Genomic DNA, 21,420 nt, shown 5'->3' on the forward strand with positions numbered 1-21,420 from the left:
CCAAAGAGAGGTTTTCTAATATTCTTTTTTGGGGGAAGGAGGCAGGAAGTTTTACCCAACCATTGGAAAGGGAGTGAGGGAAAGTATGGGGGAGAAAAGAATGATTATATAATAACTAGCAAGATATTTAGAATGCCTGCTTAAGAGAAATTTATAGTCAAAATAAACTTTGGAAGTAATCTATTCCACCCATCCACTTCCCAGAGCTCCACCAAGTTACGAGTTAAGGCTGCCAGTATGGTGTGATGGAAAGAACACTGAGAGATTCATTCAAAAGATACTCATTGAGCATTTGCTCCAAGCCAAGTATTGTGCTTGTCTTTGTAGATACAGCAATAAAAAAAAACAATAGTCTGATCTATATATTAGTAGACTTATGTTCCTATTACAGATGAATCAGTTTATTTTTCAAAGATTCAGATTCTTGGGACATCTGGGTGGTTCAGTTGGTTAAGCGGCTGCCTTTGGCTCAGGTCATGATCCCAGGGTCCTAGAATCAAGTCCCACATCAGGCTCCTGCTCGGCAGGAGCCTGCTTCTCCCTCTGCCTGCTCTGCCTGCCGCTCCCCCTGCTTGTGCTCTCTCTCTCTCTCTGACAAATGAATAAAATCTTAAAAAAAAAAAAAGATTCAGATTCTTCATCTGTAAAAAGTACATGAATTACCTTAGATGATTCTTTTTTAAAAAAAGATTTAAGAATCACCTTAGATGATTCTTAAGATTACTTTTGGCTCCAGCATACTCTATAATTTATAACTTTAGGATCTATTATTCATTCATTCAACAAAGATTTATTGAGCTCTTACTATGGATGTTATAAACCCATTTTTAAGCATTGGAAATAAAACAGTACAAAAAACAGTCCTTGGCCTCATGGAATTTGTGTTTTATTGGGGAGGCCCAAAATAAGAAGGATAAACTAAAGCATATATTAGAAGATAATAAATAACATGGAAAAAATAGAGTAGGGAATAAGAATGGAGAGTTCAGGGAGTGAGGAATACAATTTAAAATATGGTGGCCAATGTAGGCACTAAAGAGAAGATGAGATTTAAGCAAATACATCAAGGAAGTAAATGTAACACATCTAAGGGAAGAGTAGGCTACTGAAAGGGAACAACTTCAAAGGATTAGCTTACATATGTGCCTGAATATTTACTGAACATCAAGGGGGCCATTGTGGCTGGTGAGGGAAACGAGTTGAGATCACAGAGATTTCTCTCAAGTCACATGGGGCCTTGTAGGCTACTGCACTCTTGGCAACATGAGGACTCAATTGTTGGAAGGATTTGATCTGGATTCTGTGTTTAGAATTGATGAAGAGAAGGGTGTTAAAGGTGGAAGCAGCAAGAGTAAATAGGAGGCTATCGTAATAGTCCAGGTGAGAGATGATGGTGACTTGGACCATAGTGGTAGCAGTGGAGGTGGTGAGAAAGATTAAATTCTGGATATACTTCAAATGCAAGACCAACAGAATTAGCTACTGAATTGGCAAAGGGGTTAAAAAGAGAAGAGTCAAAATGATGCCAAGATTTTTGGTCTGAGAAGGTAATTTCCCATTAACTGAAATAGGAAACTCTCTAAGTGGAATAGTTTTGTGAGGTAGGGGACGAAGAATTCAGTTTTAGATTTTTATGTTTGTGGTGCCTGCTAGAATGTCAAGGGAAAAAGTTCAGTAGGCATTAGTGTACACAAAGCTGATGTTTAGAAGTAAATGGGAGACTTTAGGAGTTATGAAATATACATGGTATTCAAAGCCATTGAGTGAGATTATCAAGGGAGTGAGTAGATACCAAAAAGAAGTTCAATACTAAACCTGGAATACATTGGAGTTAAGTGGTCAGTGCGATGAAGAAGAGCTAGTGAATAAGACTGAGAAGGAGTAAGTAGTCAGTGAACATGGAAGAAACCATGAGAGCATGATCTGGAAGAGAAGTGAAAGAGTGTATCAAGTAAGGAGGAGTGATCACCAATGTCAAATCTTGCTGATATTTTAAGCATGGCAGGGTAAACAGTTTCGTTCCAGTCTCAATCACTTGATTTTTATCAAAACAGTGGTCAGGGTGACTCTGGAAGACAGTTGAAGGACAGTGGTAAGGATGAAGGCTGTATTATTCTTTAAGGGCTCCTGCTCTTAGAATAGATTCTCACAAGCATCAGACTTGCAACCAAGAATTACTCAATATGTGTTGATGAATAATATTCAGTGGTTCATAGGTTACAGTCTCATCTCAATGATTAAGAATTCACATTAGGAGGGGCGTCTGGGTGGCTCATTCGTTAAGTGTCTGCCTTTGGCTCAGGTCATGATCCCAGGGTCCTGGGATCGAGCCCCACATCGGGCTCCCTGATCCACAGGAAGCCTGCTTCTCCCTCTCCCATTCCCCCTGCTTGTGTTCCTTCTCTCGCTGTCTCTCTCTCTGTGAAATAAATAAATAAAGTCTTAAAAAAAAAAAAAAAGAATTCACATTAGGAGCCATAGGTGGCTAGTTCTTCCAAGAGTGAAAGGAGACCAACCTCCATAAGGTATTGACACCCAATCTTTGTGTAATCTTCCAGGGTCTGTCATTCGTAAGGCACATTGAGAAATGATTTATAAAATGGTATGTCCATCTTTTATTGGATGTGTATTTCAAAAGATTAGATCATCCTCCAAAATATATATGGTTTATTTTAAGAACCTATGTTTTTACCTCCCCCCACCCCACCCAGCATTTGTTGAGGCATTTATATTTTCAACCTATGCCATGTCTTGGATGGCTTCCATAGAATTGGCTTAAAGTTTGGTTTCATATAGTTTGAATAAAGCTCTGGTTACAATAGAGCCTTTAGTAAATAGTGAAAATTGGGCATATATTTTTTGTCTTGTTCACTGAAGTTTCTTTTATCCATAAATTTGTCCCTTGTTCTTGGAGTATCCTCTCACCATCTTATGAAGACTACTATTGATCCTTTATTGTCTTTCTTCAGTGACATCTGCTCTCTCCCAAGTTTTACCCCATGTGCCCAGATGTTTTCTCTTCTTTACTACCAATGCACATTTGTCTTATCTTTATGATTCCCATGCAGTTGACTTTTTATCTTTTTCATTAGACTGTGGGCTTCTGGACATGGACTCAAATACTGACTTCTCTTTATATTTCTGGCACTCACCAGTTGTGTATCAGTTTTCTTTTGGAGATTGATGTTTTCATGGTTATGATATTGTCTTCAATCACACATACGAACTTAATCTCCTCATCATTGGCTTCTGGGTTAAAATATTGAGCCAGCCTCCTTTCTTTTATTCTGTCATCAGTTAATAATTATCTTTTACAGTCTCCCATTCCTCAAATCCCATTGGTATGAGATTGAAGATAGCCTCATACCATTTATCTTTTTTTTTCTTGACCACATCATTAAGATTTTATTTAAAAGCAGCCCCTTTGCATCAAAATGGCAATACTTGTGGTTTGCAGGGCGCCTGGGTGGCTCAGTTGGTTAAGCGACTGCCTTCAGCTCAGGTCATGATCCCAGGGTCCTGGGATCGAGTCCCGCATCGGGCTCCCTGCTCTGCGGGGAGCCTGCTTCTCCCTCTCCCACTCCCCCTGCTTGTGTTCCCTCTCTCACTGTGTCTCTCTCTGTCAAATAAATAAATAAAATCTTAAAAAAAAAAAATACTTGTGGTTTGCAGTCTTGTGATTAACTACGTCCACACTTATATAGGTTGAATGTTTGTGTCCCTCCTGCCCCCAATGCCTATGTTGAAACCAAATACAACAATGTAATAGTAATTTGATGATAATTTGGAGGTGAAGCCTTTGGTAAGTGATTATGTCATTCTCGCAAAGCCCTCATAAATGAGATTAGTGCCTTTATAATAGAGACCCCATAAATCCCACCCCCTCATCTGCCATGACAGCTGTCTATGAACCAGGAAGTTGGCTCTCGCTAGACACTGTGTCTATCAGCACCTTGATCTTGGACTTCCTAGCCTTATATATTTTTGCCTGTTTATTATTTATTTCAAAGTCTTGTTGAAGTAACTTGCATGTCTGCTCCCTTGATCCCATTATAGGAGAATCTTCCAAATAATGTAATTGCTGAGAAACTTTAATAGAAGATATAAATTACCTGATTTAAATATATAACTGAAAATGGATCACAGATAATATAAATATTCTATTAATCAATTCTGTTTTCTTAAAATCTTGGTATATGTTCTATGAGACAACTAACTTCTATATTCTCAGACAATGGCATATGGTTTGTGTTGTACGTATCCAACATCAGACTAAGAATAGGAGCCAAGTACTTGATAGAGAGACCAGATTGGGAGGTTTTAAGATTGGAAAATCAGACATACTCAGTGGAGTCAGCAGACACATACTCATCCCACTGAAAGGAAGTTGAATGCAAATCTTGATGAGTATGGAGAATAAATAAATACATCTTCAGAGAGTCTGTGGCCCTTTAGTACCCAGGAGATCTAGATAGAGCTGGTACACAGGCGTACCAAAGACTAGGTGGGTTATGATGAGGAGGAACAAGAGGGATAAGAGAATAAACAAATATCCAGTTTGAAAGACCCGGGATAGCACTGAAGTGAGTAATTGTCATTTAAAAATATATATAGAATACCAGGTGCTTTAGATACAATATCTATTTTGAGCTTTTCTAAGGTAGAAATAATCAGCCCCATTTTTCAAAAAAGAAAACTTGAGTCTAAGTTAAGTTAGGTAATTTGCCCAAGGTCACAAAACTAGTAAGTATTAGTATGAGATTCAGTGCAGATGTCTGAGTCCAATGCAAGAACCACACCACTACCTGGCATGCTAAACAAGCTGAGATTCAGGCACATAAGTGCAAACATGAAACTGATTTACTGAAACTTAAATATAAGATGGATATCCAATCAGAAAAACAAAGCAATCCCATTTACTAAAAGCCAGACACATTCTAGAGCTAGATCCCAGTAAAACCAACTTTATGTTTAGTCTTCCAAATGACTGAATGAACATTCCTGAGCCCTTCTGCAATGAGGCAGGATTGGTCCCAGTCCTCTGCATGTGGCCAAGCATGTATCTTTGAAAGCCAAATCACTCAACAGAATAAAGAAAAGTTGAAAGTAGCAGGAACCAGGCAAGGCATCACATGAAGTAATTGAGCATGTAAAGATTAGTTTCATTGTTATCTGAAACTTATATCTCAAAATGTCCCCTGCTAAACAGCCAAATCCTACAAAATAGCTATACTTTGGCTGCAGATGAAACATCTAATTGCCTTTTATTGGCTGATCTTGGAGCATATTTATTTAAAGATTTATAATCAAACTCACAACAAAATTCAGAAGCCAGGATATTGAATTGTTCATATGTGGGGGTGGGCTGATTGGGAGAAGGGAGTGGTTTGGATTGTGAGTTCAGCCACATTCTAGTATTTTTTCACTTGCCCATCACTGCATCTGTCCAAGGAAAGGTCATTGGTGATTGATAAATGCTACCAACTTGTCTCACAAAAATTAGAAGTCTTTTAATGAATAGAGTAGCTAAAGGACTTTGTAGTCAGCACAAGTATCATACTGGGTTCATTCTCCAGGCATCCTTTACTTTATAGAATAGCTGTGTCCCAGCCAAGTGAATTAAATGTGATTTTTTTTCATTGGCTCTTTTAAAAATCCAATCTCGACATGCCAATCCCAGAGGGCTTAATGGGTTAGGGGTTCAGGTGGTAGCCAGCTTCATAGATTACCTAGCAATGCCTCAACAATAGCAGCCCTTAGGAATCAACAGGGTGTAAAATAATGATATTAAGCTGGGAATTCAGACAGTTGGATCGTAGTTTGCCACTAGCTACGTATGTGACCTCGGATATTTTCATTTCTCTGAGTCTCAGTTCTCCTCGCTTTTGAAATGGGACTATGTAGAACCACTGATCATTACAGTCTGCCTGTGTTTAAGGGTTCTTTGCCTTCTCTCCCCTTGGTTCTAAAATCCTGCATGTCCTGTGAATCGCGTACAGATCCATCATATGTTCTGATGTTAATAAAAGGCTCTGGGTAAAGTAAGTTTTATTAAAGCTGTGTTGAAGCTGAACAAATTTCTTTTTTGTGTGTGGATGTTTTGGTATCTTCAATACATAAGACTCACCAAAAATGCAGGGCAAACTTTTTTTTTTTTTTTTCAGATTTCTGACTCTTTCCAAAAAACTTTTTTCCTATGCTCTCCACTCTCAGTTTGTTAGACCATGCAAGTTTCCTGCTTCATGAGGGGAAGGTCAGATTTTCTGTCTTAAAGGTTAGAAATTGGGATTCAACCAAACAGAATTTTTCTTGAATGGTGCTGGTAATCTATGGCTGCATCCAAGACAGAGGAGTACCATTGAATTCACCTGCAACTAGAGGCAGGGAAGTAAGGTGTATATAAAGAAGAGCAGATGTGAGAGAGAAACCTGCTCTGTCTAGAGGTGCCCGTTAGAGCCTGGTTCTGACCTACTGACAGACCCGGCAGCCCCTTTTGAACTTGAGTTTTTTGCCCAATCTTCTACCATACCCATAATTCCCTTAGCCAGGGCCAGTCCCCATGTTTTTCTGTTTCTTAAAACCACTAGCCAGATTTAGATAAAGATGATACAATCAATGCATTCCCCTCTTCATGAGCTACCAAGATCAATGTTCTATAGAGCATTATATGCATCAGCATAAGGCATAAGATTATCTAATGATGACATTGTTACTTCTGCCGCTACTACTAATAATATAAGCTAACATATGTGCCTAGCACTCATTATACAAGAACATTTCTTTCCTCCACTTTTTGCTTAGGTATTTATGTTATGCAATTTTTAAGAAGTGACTATGCTTGAATGCTACCAATATATCAGGTTTGGTATTAGACCCTTCATGAACATTATTTATTTAAACAATAAAGTGGCTCAGTGAGATTCCTATCCTTGTTTCAGAGAAGAAGAAGGAGGAGGAGGAGGAGGAGGAAGAAGAGGAGGGGGGGAGGGGGAGGAAGAGAAGGAAGAAGAACAAGAACAAGAAAAAAAAACAAGTGTTCTGAGAATTTATGTATTTGTTTAAGGTCTACAGCTACCAAATGGCAGAGGTGGATTCCTAGCCAAAGTCAGTCTGACCCCCAGGGACTTTGCAGTTTTATTAAGCTGTGTTTCATTAATTTGCAATGATACACACTCGTGCCTTCCTCTCTCCTCTCCCTCCTCTCTACTTTATGTTCTTTCTGAATTCTTCCCTCTCTATCCCTTTCCTCATTTTGCCTTTCCTACTTCTCTCTCTCCTTCCCTTGATTTGTCCTTGTCCTTCTCCCTTCCTTGCTTTGCTAGAATTGAGTATGTTACAGGCTGCCCCAGATATCCTTAAATGTTATCTCTTCTGCTTTTGCAAAGTGTGTCTTTTTTGGTCTCCCTCCCCCTCTCACCCTCCAGCCTCTGAGATCGCCTCTAAAAACTTGCCTTTGTCCCAACACATTCTGAGGAAATGTACGTTTCCCATAAGGCCCCCACTTAATTTTTATCACCAGCACCACTAAAATAACTGCTCTCAATACATTCATCCAAGACTTTCACAGCCAGCAACCCCCTTTCCTTTGCTTCCTTTGCTTTTTTAAACCTGTCAGGAAAAGGTGTTCAGAAATATTTCATTTTGTTGCTACTCAGAGCAGTGATTTTCCATCCTCACCATTTCAGGGACTGTGAGTCAGTGCTGAGAACTGGCTTGTGATTTCTTCAGCTCTGTTCAGACTGGAAAGTGCACAGAGCTTCGTGCCTGCCTCTGTTCTCTAATAAAACGTTCCCAGTGTTTGATGCAGGTACCAAGACTGTGCCTTACCTCTACACTCAGTCCTTCAGCTCAGTTTTTTAACATTTTCTGGAATCTTCCAACTGCTGCAAAAAGCACACTATCGAAAGCTTGTATTAGACTCTCAAGAACATGACAAATGATTTTGAGCAGGGTTATCACAGATCAAACCTCGGACCCTCTGTGGTGTCTTCTGACTAGTTCTATGGAACCTCAATTTTGAAAATATCTCCTGAAGCAGGCTCTGCTATAGACAATACCTAAATTACTCAGATGGCCCTGTGATTGTTAGTTTATATTTGCAATAGTAATTGTTTTGGAATTGTTCATTCCTCTTGTGCAAAAAGGAGAAGAACAAGAACAGGAGGAGGAGAATGAAGTAGAGGAGGACAGGGTGGAAGGAGGAAGAAGAGAAAGAGGCATCTGTGGTCAAATACATTTGGAAAACCCTGTGTTAGGCAAAATTTTTAAAAATGTACTTTGTGTCTTCTTGCAGTCTGTTTTAAGAATATTCTGGATGAGATTCTTCAAATTTTATAATCATTTTGGACCCAAGAGCTTTTTGTTTTCTATAGATGATCTCATTAAACTAGAGTTTTATAAAACATGCTTCAGGAAATAATGTACTCTTTCCTCCTTTACAGAGCTATAGAACCATCAACACAGTTCATGTTCATTCATTCATTCATGCAGACATTCATTCAAGCATGCACTTATATATGGTCATTCAGCTTTTTAACTAGCGTTCACTTTGATCTAGTCACCAGAGATATAAAGATAAATGAGATAAGATCTCAGTCCCTGAAAAATCCAAATTCTAGTTTAGAAGATGGACATTCAGATGGATAGATGATAAAACATTTGCGGTAAGAGTAATATGGAAATAGATACTGTGAGACCATACCACAGAGAGAATAAATTTTCACGTAAAAATTCATGAGTGAGTCCCTTATTCATAAAATGGGGATGATGATACTTTTTCCATAGGATTGTTGGAAGATGCCATCGTCTACACTGGAAAATGGCATGATTCATGTAATCTGGTGATTTGTGTTTTGTGGATTTGGGAGCAAGGAGACTATTAAAAGAACCAGTGAAATATTTCAGGAAAGAAGCACCAAAAGTATGAGAAAGGGAATTAACTGTAGGATCAGTGAGGGGTGACCAATGCGAGAGACATGATGTCAAATCTATGTGAGAAATGATCTTGACTAAATGTTTGGGACCAGAGAAAGAGCTCAGCAAATGTTTATGTTGAATTAACTGCATTGTTTGGGTCACAGCTGGATCTGAAGAGCTGACGGATTCTAGTCTATCCGTGCAGAACAACAGTAGAAATCTCAGAAATGAGTCAGTTAGCCTTGCTATTTTTAGTATATTTTCCATTTCTCATCTCCAAACGTTTCCCTCTCGTCTCTGGCTGATTTAATCTCAAAACCCCACGTTGCACTACTCCTGTGAATTGACTGCCCCCTTTGGGTTCTCTCTGTACTCTGAACCCTAGCAAGACATGCCACTGCCACCTTGTAAAGTCAAGTCAGCTGATCAGAACTTAGCATGACCCAGCACTGGATTCATAATGGCTCTTGCATCTGGCGGCACCTCCCACAAGGCAGAGATCTAACACGATGCTTTATGATGCTCCTTTGGAAAACTGAAGTACAAAGTATACTATATAAAACCAAATTCTCTTCTCTTGTAAACTGCATGTTAAAAACCTTTAAGTCTCAGGGGGAGGTTGGATTCGAATCAAGCCCCAAAATAGCTCTGGCAACTTTCATGAAAAAGGCAATACACATTTATTATATTTAATATATTTTAACATAATTTGGGTACATTTGCTGCTTGTTCAGACAGATTTTTTGGTGTGAATTTTTTTTCTTTAGTATATATTTTTTACATATGATATACTGACAGTAGAATGAGCAAAGAGGGGAAAATAGAGAACTTTGGCTTCAGTAGTATCCACACCTCCCAGGTGTTCGTCCTGAATTTTATTATCTGAGATCCACTCTCCAGTGGCAGCTAACTGGGAGTGTAGGAAATCACTAGGCTTGTCCTTGAACTCTGCAGATTAATGAAGCGCACTAGTCAGAGAATAGTAAAGCTCAGAAGCTACGTCAGAGATCACAATTAAATGGGGAGGGTGGTGTCAGTGTTTTCTTGCTGGTAAAATGTTTTTCACATCGTTTTCACATATCTCAGTGTGGCTCATTTCACATATGAAAAAACTGAGGTCTGAAATTTTAAATCTCTTTCCCAGCGTCATGCACATGGTAATTGTGGAAACCAGGGCGAGCAATTCATGTCTTTTAATTCCTTTAATTACTTGAACTCTTTCCATCAGAACACATAACTTGTAAATCCCTCATCCATTTATTCATTCATTCATGCATTCATTTAAAAATTATTATTTTTAAAAAAGGAATTACTGTGTTCCTATTATGTGCTAGGTATGAGAAGTGTGGTTTTGAAAAATCTCGATATACTCCAATGATATTGGAGCTTGAATTTGGATTTACAGATGAGGAAACTAAGGCTTAGAATAACTATGTTGTTTTCTTTCAAAAAGCTAATTTGTGGTAGAGCTGGGAAGAGACTAAAGGTCCTTGGATAAGAAAAAAAAAAAATTTTAAAGCTGCCTATAAATCACAATTGCGTAAATGAAATCCTGTTTTCCACCAACTTCCATTATAATGGTAGAAATGTTTTATCTTCATTTCTGATTGATTTCCAATAGGCAGTGGCCCCGAACACTTTTAACTGTTACCCTTTCCTGAACAGACCCTCTTCTCAGCCAGATTCCTCTGTCTAGTAGATGATTTTTAAACTAACTTATTTGTTAAAAGGAAATCAATATTGGGGGAAAACACAGAATTGAATGAACATTTTCTGATATAAGTCACATTTTACTCTATTTTTTATCAATTCTCATGTGTAGATGGGGAAAGTGTGGGATGCTTTCTCACATTTGGATTTGTCTATAGTATAGTTTGCCTGCACTTTAAAAATATGTTTGTATCAATTTATGTTTATAGGTACAAAAGAAATAACAATACATATTTCTATTTACATGTAGATCCTCCATCTTAGCAAAATTGCAGAGGAAAAAATAGACATATAGAATAAGAAAACTGGAAGAGATTTCAATCACTATGTCTAGTCGTTCTTAATTTTTGGAGATCAAAGTTTGTTTTAAGAATTTGATTAATTATATTTCAATGGAAAGGCTTTTCATTTTTTGTTGTTGTTTTTACAGAAAAAATATTCTAATGAAAACAGCATATGTTGTCTCTAGGAAAATCAAATACACATACAGGCTTACAAAAAATTGTGTATGATATCAAAGAGTCCATGGCTTTCTGAAAAAATATATAACTCTCTAGGGGTCCAGGGACCTCCCAGATAAGAACACAGTCCTACACTGTAAAAGCTGTGAGGGCAAAAGCTCTATCTATGGAATTTAATGTTGTGTTTAAAGCACCTCAAACTCTGCCTGATTCATTATGGTATTTCACAAACTTTTACTGAGTGACCCAATGGATATTCCATTAGGAGGGACTGTAGGTATTATTTAATCCCGTGCTTTCTCATTCATATTTTACCCACAAAACCATTTCCTGTAATGAAACATTACATAGATAATAAATACATAGACTGATAAAAGTAGAACTGTTCCAGAAGAAACTGGAGTGTATCAAAGCCCAAAATCTTGTCCATCTCCACTTGCCCCCATTTGTAAAACCTTTGCAGAGGTTTCAGGGAATTCCTCCTTTTACAGGTGAAGTACTAGTATATTAATTAGTTAGGGTCAGACAGCAAATAAATTTGCAGAGCTAAGATTTGATTCCAAGCACCATACTCCCAAATTATGATTTTTATTGACTACGCTGTAATCAAGCCTTCTGAAAAGTTTATAACCTTAAATTGAAAATGGTTGGCAAAACCAATGATCTCAGCAGACTTCCTCAACATACACGTGAAGAAACGGAGACACATTTTGTGAAGTGGCATAAGCAAGATCTCTCAGTTGGTCTTCTTTGTGCTACTTAGCCTTAGAATACGAGGAGCATTTGATTCAACGGATTTACATTTTTCAACCTGATGATGTATTCCAGGCATTTCTAAGTGCTATAAATATAGTGATTAATATTTGTTTTTAAGGGATTTGTGAGCTAGAAAGGAAGACAGAGAGAAAATAGTTGCAGTGGAACATAATATGTTATAACATGATACATCTCTCTATCTCACGTCCCTAACTCATTGGCCTATTTTATTGATTATATTTTCAAAATTGGATCTACCTGCGTTGCTGCCACCCTGGTCCAAACTGTCATTACCTTTCACTTGGATTATAGTAGTAGCCCATTAACTGGTCTTTTGCTTTCATCTTTACTTCCCTCTAGTCGGTATTCAACACAATACCCAGAAGAATTCTTTTAAAACTTAAGAGAGAGCATGTTACTTCTCTGAGCAAAATCCTCCAATAGCCTCTGACTTCAGAGTGAAAAGAGCTTACAATCACAATAACACCCTTTAGAATCTGTCCCCTGACCATATCTCTTCTCTCAACCCTTATTACACCCTCATTCCGCTCAGCTGCAGTGAACTCTTGACTATTGTTTCTCAGACATACCAACTCATGTCACCCCGGGCAATTGATGTTGCTCTATCCTCTACCTGATATGCCCTTTCCATGATTTTGATGGAGCTCACTCCTTCACTTCAATCAGGTCTCTGCTCAAGCATTACTTTCCTAATATAGCTTCAAGGACCTCCAGATATAAGCATGCTAATCACAACCCCCGTCCTAGTCTACTTCCTCACTGTGTGTGTGTGTGTGTGCATGTGTGCATGTTAAAACTATTTTTTTGGAGCAGTTTTAGATTCACAGCAAAATTAAGAGGAAGGTACAGATTTCCCATATGCCCCTCCCCACTTACAGACATAGCCTCCCCTCTTACCAACACCTTCTACCAGAGAGGTACGTTTGTTACAATTGATGAACCTACACTGACACATCATAGTCACCCAAAGTCCACAGTTTACAGGGCAGTTAACTCTTGGTGTTGTGCTTTCTATGGGATTGAACAAATGCACAATGACATGTAGCCATCATTATAGTATATAGCATATTTCCTCTGCCTTAAAAATCTTCTGTGATTTGCCTGTGCATTCCTCTCCTCTGCCTCCGAACTCCTGGCAACCACTGAATTTTTTTTTTATGACTCTATAATTTTGCCATTTTCAGAATGTCATATTGTTGGAATTATAAGAATGTAGCCATTTCAGATTGGCTTCTTTCAGTTAGTAATACACATTTAAGGTTCTCCCATGTCTTTTCAGGGCTTTGATAGCTTATTTCTTTTTAGCACTGTATAATATTTCATTGTCCACAGTCTATTTATCCATTCATCTACTGAAGGATCTCTTGGTTGCTTCCAAGTTTTGGCAATTATGAATAAAGTTGCTATAAACATATTCATGCAGGTGTTTGTATGGAAATCACTTTTCAGTTCCTTTAACTGCCAATAAGCACATATGATTGCATGATTTTTGTATCATATGGGAAGGGTATGTTTAGTTTTATAAGAAACCACCCAACTGTATTCCAAAATGGCTATACCATTTTGCATTTCCACCAGCAGTGAATGAGAGTTCTATTGTTCCACATCCTTGCCAGCATTTGGTGTTGTCAGTATATCAAATTTTGGTCATTCTAATAGGTACACAGTGGTATCTCATTGTTGTTTTAATTTGCGTTCCCTTAATGATATGTGGGGCATCTTTTTTTTTTTAAGATTTTATTTATTTGAGAAAGGGAGTGAGCACTAGTGGGGGGAGGGAGAGGCAGAGGGAGAGGGAGAAGCAGACTCCCCGCTGAGTAGGGAGCCCAACTTGGGGCTCGATCCCAGGACTCTGGGATCATGACATAAGCCAAAGGCAGATGCTTAACCAACTGAACCACCCAGGCGCCCCTTGGGGTATCTTTTTACATGCTAATTTGCCATATGTGTATCTTCTTTGATGAAGTATTTGTTAAAGTCTTTGGCCCATTTTTAAATCAGATTGTTTTCTTGTTGTTGAGTTTTAAAATTTTGTTTTATATTTTGGATAACAGTCCTTTATCAGATATGTCTTTTGCAAATATTATCTGCCAGTCTTTGGCTTGTGTCTTCATCCTTCTCATTCTATTTTATCTTTATTAATTGCACCTGTCACTACCTATCCTTAAATCTGTATTTCTCCATTATCTTTCTTCCCAACTAGATTGTAAACTCCTTGAGGACAGGAATTTTGATCTGTCCACAGCTATAGTCTCAGCACGATATCCAAAGCATGTATGGGACTCAATATATATTTAATGAACAAGTAAATAATGAATAAATTAATGAGTCAAAGTAGGCATAATGTTTTGTGAGTACTTGCAGTTTCACAATGTGAACGTTTCTGAGACAGCATGTATTCCTCAGAGTAGTTGAAGCTTAACATCTCCTTTGAAAATGTATTTCTGATCCTGAAATCCAGATGATGCTGAAGATTGTCTTGTGTCAGATGAATATTCTTCTTGGGCAAGTCAGACATTGATCCTCCCTGGCTCTTCTTTGGCAATATATTCAAAATGGCCAACACAAGACTTGCTCCTATCTGTCTATTTATGGAAAAGATATATGTTTTGAAGTTCTAAAAACTGGAATGGACTCCTAACTTTGTACTTAAATGTCTGCAAGATCTGTAAAATTTCTCTAACACTGAGCATCCCTGATTTGTAAACCTCCTATAAAGGTTTGCCGTTAAGTATTAAATATAAAGGTATTTGAAGCACTGCAAATAGCTTTATCATAATTACCCCCAATATACTTCAGAGGTAGGGAGAATTTCTCCATAAAATCACATTTTTCTGCTTCTAGACCCGAAAGTATTTAGTATGTTGTTATTCTGCATCAGGACTGATTGTCAATGGCTTGGCCACTGGATTTCTACTTGTCCTTTGGGAAGCTCCTTCAAGTCTAATTGACCTCATTGTCAGGACATGTTTCTTAATATTTGGACAACATTTTCATTTCTGTGTTCCATACTCTAATTTCTATTTATACCTCCATGGGGCAACATAACAATCTTTCTCCTTCTGTGTGTATGCCCTTCACATATTTATGTTGTTAGTATGTCCCTCCTTAGTTATGCTCGATCTGTGCAGACAGTATTTAATTCTTTTAATCTTTTCTCATAAATCAGTCCCTCCAGTCCTTTAATGATGCTTCCTGATGCTCTTTGAATCTCTTCCAATTTCTTGACAGCTCTCTCGTGTTGAGATGCCCAGAACTGTTTACAGTATTCTAGGTGCTGTCTGATCAGCCTCACACTGAGCAGCTTTCTCCCCTTGATGGTTCTTGACAGGTAGCCTCCCTGCCTGCAGTTCAAGGATGCTGTTTGGAGCCTCTGGTCACCATTTAAACTTGTAGGATCTTTCTCCACCATTCATTGCAGGCATCTTTTAGCATCTGTTACCATTCCAAGCAACCATTATATGATGGCAACTTTTCAGAAGTGGCAGGCAATAATTGTGAACTTTATCTTTTTGCAATGAGTGTCAATATTTAAGAGTGTGGACTTTTGGGAGGGCTTGGTTACAACATAGATGGTAAGAGGCTTTTTTCTCTAGTGTCAGAATGCCTGGAATTGACTTTGCTCAAAATGTCTTTGCTGTCGGACCTTGACTAATTTACCAGTGCCTCAATTTTTCCTTCTGTAAAATGAGAAAGAATACCTATAAAATGACTCTAAGAAACAAGTGATATATAAGCACTTAGAAAAATGACAGAATCATTGGAAGCAGTCAATAAATAATCATTAACCATGCCATTTAAAAATATTTAACTGAGTTAAATTTAATGACGTGCACATATTTTGAGTGTACAGTTTGGTGAATTTTGAAAATGTTTACCCCTTTATAACCAACACTCTTATCAAGATCTTTTCATATCCTCAGAGAGTTCTGGCATGCTCCTTCTTAGTAGATCTATCTCTTACCCCAGGGAATCACTTATCTGATTTCCCTTAGCATAGCCTAGTTTCGCCAGATCTAAAAAAATGATATGAATGGAATCATAAGCTATGCATTTTTGTGTATCTGTCCTTTTTTATTCAATGAAATGTTTTTAAGATTTATCCATATCATTGCATTTATCAAAAGTTTTTTTTAATTTCTGAATGATATTCCATTATATGAATGTACACAATAGCTTTATCCAGTCACCTGTTGATGAATTTGGATTATTTCCAGTTTTCCACTATTATGAATAATGCTACTGTGAACATTCTTATTCAAGACTTTTTTGAAGACATATGTTTCATTCCATTACCACAGGATAAGTCCCCATGATCAATGAAGCCATTGTGAGGTAGACCCAAAACTCCATTTTTCACCTATCTAACATATGCCCTGATTTTATCAGTGGGTGTCTTGGATCCCTTGGTCTCAATGTCAGCTCTTAACCAGTATTCCACATCTCTAAAAATATCGGAATATTCTTGGGTGCCTGGGTGGCTTAGTTGTTAAGCATCTGCCTTCGGCTCAGGTCATGATCCCAGGGTCCTGGGATCGAGTCCCACATCGGGCTCCCTGCTCGGAAGGAAGCCTGCTTCTCCCTCTCCCACTCCCCCACTTGTGTTCCTGCTCTCGCTGTCTCTCTCTCTGTCAAATAAATAAATAAAATCTTAAAAAAAAATAAAAATATTGGAATATTCTCTATTCCCTAGTGACCATACTTATGTATGGTCATAAGCCATGGCAGTCTGTTAAATGCTTAATACTAAGATTTTTGATGAAAAAATAAAAACAATAAAACCTTGATGAATAGCATTTGCCTGTTTCCATGGTGTAAAAAGTCCCATTCATGGGTAATTAAAGCTATCAGCATCATGTTACTGAACCCAGAGTTAAGAGGAGATATGCACAATTTGCTTTTGCTGGTAGCGCAGGTTGGCTTCAGCACAGCAGTGGTTCTAAGTCCCTTTGAAGAAAAAATGGGGAAATGGATTTATGGCATATATTTGCAGAATATTAGAGGCTTCCTTACCAAGATGATCCTATCTTCCCTTCTCTTGTTGGCCTCAGACCAGAAGCTGAATAAGTGATCATGATTTCCAATTGCGGCAGCTGACATAGCTTTATGATGACCAGCTCTTAAAACTTTTTGGTTATATAATCACAGCATGTGCTTGTGAGCTTCCCATTTATATCAGTCCTGAGCCGTCATGATTTACTAGCCATTTCTGCAAATCCAAGATGGTTAAAGGCCTTCTGAATGTCAACTTGACCCTGCTTCCAGTTATGGTCAAACTACCTTGTTTGGTGGTGCTGAAACTTGGTCTTTTCTATCCTAAAATTCTATCACCTATGGAGACTATGGAACCCAGTTCCATAATGGTATTTCCTAATACAGGCAAACCCAAATAAAAACAAACAGTAAATTGAGTTTATTAATGATGCTAACATACCACCCCCTTAGCACATTTCTCATCTCTTTCTTGAAGAAGTGTCTCCTGGGCCCTCCTTGGGAACAGCTGGTAGTTCACTTGGTAGTTTTTCTGTTCTCACCTAATATATCTTGCTAATATGTTCACTTACATGAGCTTTCTGACTCCTTTCTCAACACTTTGCTAAGGCAGCTCTCGCATATCCACCTTATAACTTATGACATGTTTAAGCTTCAATGATTCATCTTTGCAGTATAGTAAGACTGGCTCTAAATGTCCTTCCCATGATGTTAAATCTTGAGTTATGGGAAAGTATACATAACAATAAACTCAAGCTCTCCCTTATCCAGCCTTATATCCCCACTTCAAGATTCACTCCCATATTTGCCCTACAATCTTCTCAGTATGTATTAGCCAGGTTCTATTGCTCTTTTTGTTGAACCAGCTACCCCTTCCCATATGCCCTTTTGGGCTATGCTAAGATACAACTAGTTATTGGTAAAGAGGCCATGAGCAAAAATCTGAAGGAGGAGCATTATTCTGAGAGGTATCTGTTTGGGGGTGATATTTCTAGGCAATGAGAGTCTACTCCTCTTTAGCAAGAAGAATAAAGTGCTTCTTCTCTCCCCCCTCCCATCTGGAGAGTGCAGGGTAATCTAGACAGTTCTCTTTCTCGGGAACATTTAGCCAGATACCCATTTTCCAAGTGTTTGAGTTCCACTATTTATCAGAGCATTGAACTAACATAAAAGACCTAATGGGACTAAATGTTCCATCTCCTTTGTAGTTCCTTAGAGTTGCTGTATATCGAATATTGGGTCTGATTTTCATGATGGTCTGCCCTCTGGCTGCTGGAGATGAGCAAATCATGCTAACTTCCTTCTTTATTACTCTCTTTTAGGAGAATTTTGATTTTTGAGAAAAGTATCAGCCCAACTTCTTTCTCTGTTGATAATGAATCAGCCTTTTTCTAGATAGAAACATTGCCATTTTCTGGCTTTCACAGTGCCCTCTGTGCTCATAGTGATAAACTAAACCTACATTTTTTATCCTCTACACCTCTACACCTCTAGGGCATTTACCAAAATATATCCAATTCCATCACTCTTAGAATTCCATTGTCCCCCATCCTGTGTAAGGGCTAGAGCTGTTGTATTATCCAGCCTTTCCCCTTCCATCTGCATCTGATTTCAGTTCACCACAGGTGGATGACTTAGTCATTGGGATGCCACACCATTTCATGGTCGCCACTACCTTACAAAGCAGCAAGCAGCCCCTGGTTTTTGTCTGACCAGTGGTTGTTCCAATTTCAGAATACCATCCTGAGGGTTATTTCCTAGACATGCTTCTGTACCCCAAAGCAGATCCTGAGACCTTGACTGGGAGCAGGTGGTTCATTTGCAAGATAATACCAGAAAGCACCAGCAGGAGGGGTGCGGAAGTGAGAGAGGGAAGAGAGAAAGTATTCTTTAATGGTTAGGTTACCCCTGCAGGCTACTGGAATCTTCTGAGTAACTATGGAATGTGCCTGGGAGTTGTCCCACCAAGGGATGGGGAGTTGGGGTATTCACCAACCAGCCCCCATCCCTCATTGCCTCATTGGCTAAGGGTTGCCCCTGGGAACATTAACTCCTTGCTTGACATTTCCTGTATGCTCTGGCTGCTGGCTGACAAAACTCCTGTGGTTTTGGTTAAAGGCAGGCAAGAAAGCAGAGAGAGTGTAGGGCCTTGAGGGAGGAAGTGCTTAGTTAGCATCATGGAAATCATCGACTTCAACTGCAGATGAATTTCGGTGGGCCAAAGTGATATTGGGTGGGGTATCAACAGTTGTCTGAAATAAAGATTATATGAAATAATGCATATTCAATCTCAGAAGTGTCTGACACATACTAAACACTGTTATCACACATCACCAATATGATTTTTACCTTTGTCTGTATTTTTATACTTTATCTCCTTTACTTATGCTACACAGACTCTGGAAGAGAATCTACATTGTCTTCATCTGTGTGTTCATGAAAATGCTTAGCCTAGTTTTTGGTACAGAGTAATTGCTTAGTAAACATCATTTGATAGAGTGAGTGTTTTCAAGGAGGTGGAATAAGGCAAGAGCAACCTGTTTTTAGAACAATGATAATTAAGCCTGTAGCTGACAAGTGTGTCAAATATGGTTGAACAACAACAACAAAAAAAGGTAGTGGTGGTGGAGTTGAACTCCAATCCTGCTTCAAATCGTGACCGTGACACTTCCTAGCCAGGTAACTGTAGGCCACTCCAAGTTGAAACTTCCTCATTTGTCCCCCAAGAGGCATTGTGCTCTTTTCTCAGACTGGTTTGTGGGGAGTTTAGTTCAAGGTTGCTAGGAGAGTGCACAGCAGCTTCACCCATGCTTCCCTCTTTTAAGAATTTTGACGAAAAAGTGTCACCCATACTTTGGATTCTGTGCTGCTAATGAGCCAGCCTCTGCAAAATCAGTCTCTTCAGAGCATAATTTCGTGGAATCGGAAAACCCTGAATTCCAATTGCAGTCTTCACCATTATTAGCCAAGTGACCTCTCTGACCCTCATTTTTCCATACCTGTAAAACAAGACTCATGATGTTACCTGCCTCCTGTGAAGATGCAGGGTCTCATGTTCCTCTTAATGCTTGGTACATTATAAACACTCAATAAATATTTGCTGTGGTTTTGTGTCAGTCATCTGATTGGGGGCACAGTCATTCCATAGACCTTCAACGTGGCCAAATCTTTGCAGTGATTTCGTTCTTCAGTATCCCCTGGTAACTTAGGGATCACAGTGGTTTTTTTATGGGTTTCTGTTCAGTCTGATTCTGTTTTGGGCCAATACTTCTATGAATCCTTAGGATGGCACTTGACAAGAGCAAGCTTCGAGATTCCTAGTAGTTGACAACAGGTCAAGACTGAGAGTTTGGAGGGAAAAAAAGGAGAGAGAACTATTAAAAGTATTTAAATATATTAAGGAAAATTTTGTATGGAAAGGTTAAGTGAGTAGAATTTATTTCTATCTGAGTTCTTATGTGTCTCAGACTGTATCCAGTAAGGATGTAATATTGCTTACAATGAAGGGCCTATGTGGGAAAAAATCGTTGAGATAGAAATAGGAGAAAAATTAATCAAAAAGAAAAAAGAGTACATAACAATGCTCAAAATCCTAGATGAAAATAATTAATATATTAGACTTTTTGCATTGGTTATCCAGTGACCAAGAAAACTAGAAATTGGAATAGAAAAAGGAATAGCAATCTGTTATCAAAAGAACCCCCCCCAAATCAGGGGGTTTGGTTGGGGACCTAGACTTCTAACTGATAAGCAGTGAGTTTTAGGCAAGTTACTGTGTGCTACCCAATCTTGTTTTTCCATGTGTAATGAGGTTGTTGCAGTTAGTCTTTTTCAATATTTTCTTCATAACCTATCACTTTTATTTCTTCAACAAAATATTACCCAGACCCAATTTATCAATAGATAAAAATGGAGCTAGCAGGTTGAAGAGGACATAGGGTTCTTATCTCTGCTTTACAGATAGTAGTAACCTCAAAGTCATATTCAGAGAGACCCATAATTAGAGAAGCATTGGTCAATATGCTGTATCATTCCTCCACTATTTGTGATAAACAATATATATGTATGTAGTATTGGGAAACATATTCACAATGTGTGATATATCCGTTCATTTAATGAGGAAATCAATAGAATATTACATAGAGTCCAAAACAAATCTCTTAGGTCCATGTCAAGTGGTAAGTGTACAGTTACAAAAGAAACAGACATGCTCCCATATTCCTGTAGCTCACAGTGAAGATAAAACATTGGCCAGGTGATTAAAATGTGGTAAGAGCCATAAAAAAGATCACTTTTTTTCTCTACCAGGCACCAAACAGGCATACCTTGGAGACATGTGGGTTTGGTTAAAGACTACTGCAATAAAGTGAGTATCACAATAAAATGAGTCAAATGAATTTTGTTTGTTGTTTTCCAGTACATATAGAAGTTATGTTTACACTGTATTGTAGTCTATTAGGTGTACAATGGCATTATGTCTTTTTTTTTTTTTTTAAGATTTTTTATTTATTTATTTGACAGAGAGAGACACAGTGAGAGAGGAGCACAGGCAGGGGGAGTGGAG

The sequence above is a fragment of the Neomonachus schauinslandi genome, chromosome 13 (genome assembly GCF_002201575.2).
Source record: "Neomonachus schauinslandi chromosome 13, ASM220157v2, whole genome shotgun sequence".
NCBI lineage: Eukaryota > Metazoa > Chordata > Mammalia > Carnivora > Phocidae > Neomonachus > Neomonachus schauinslandi.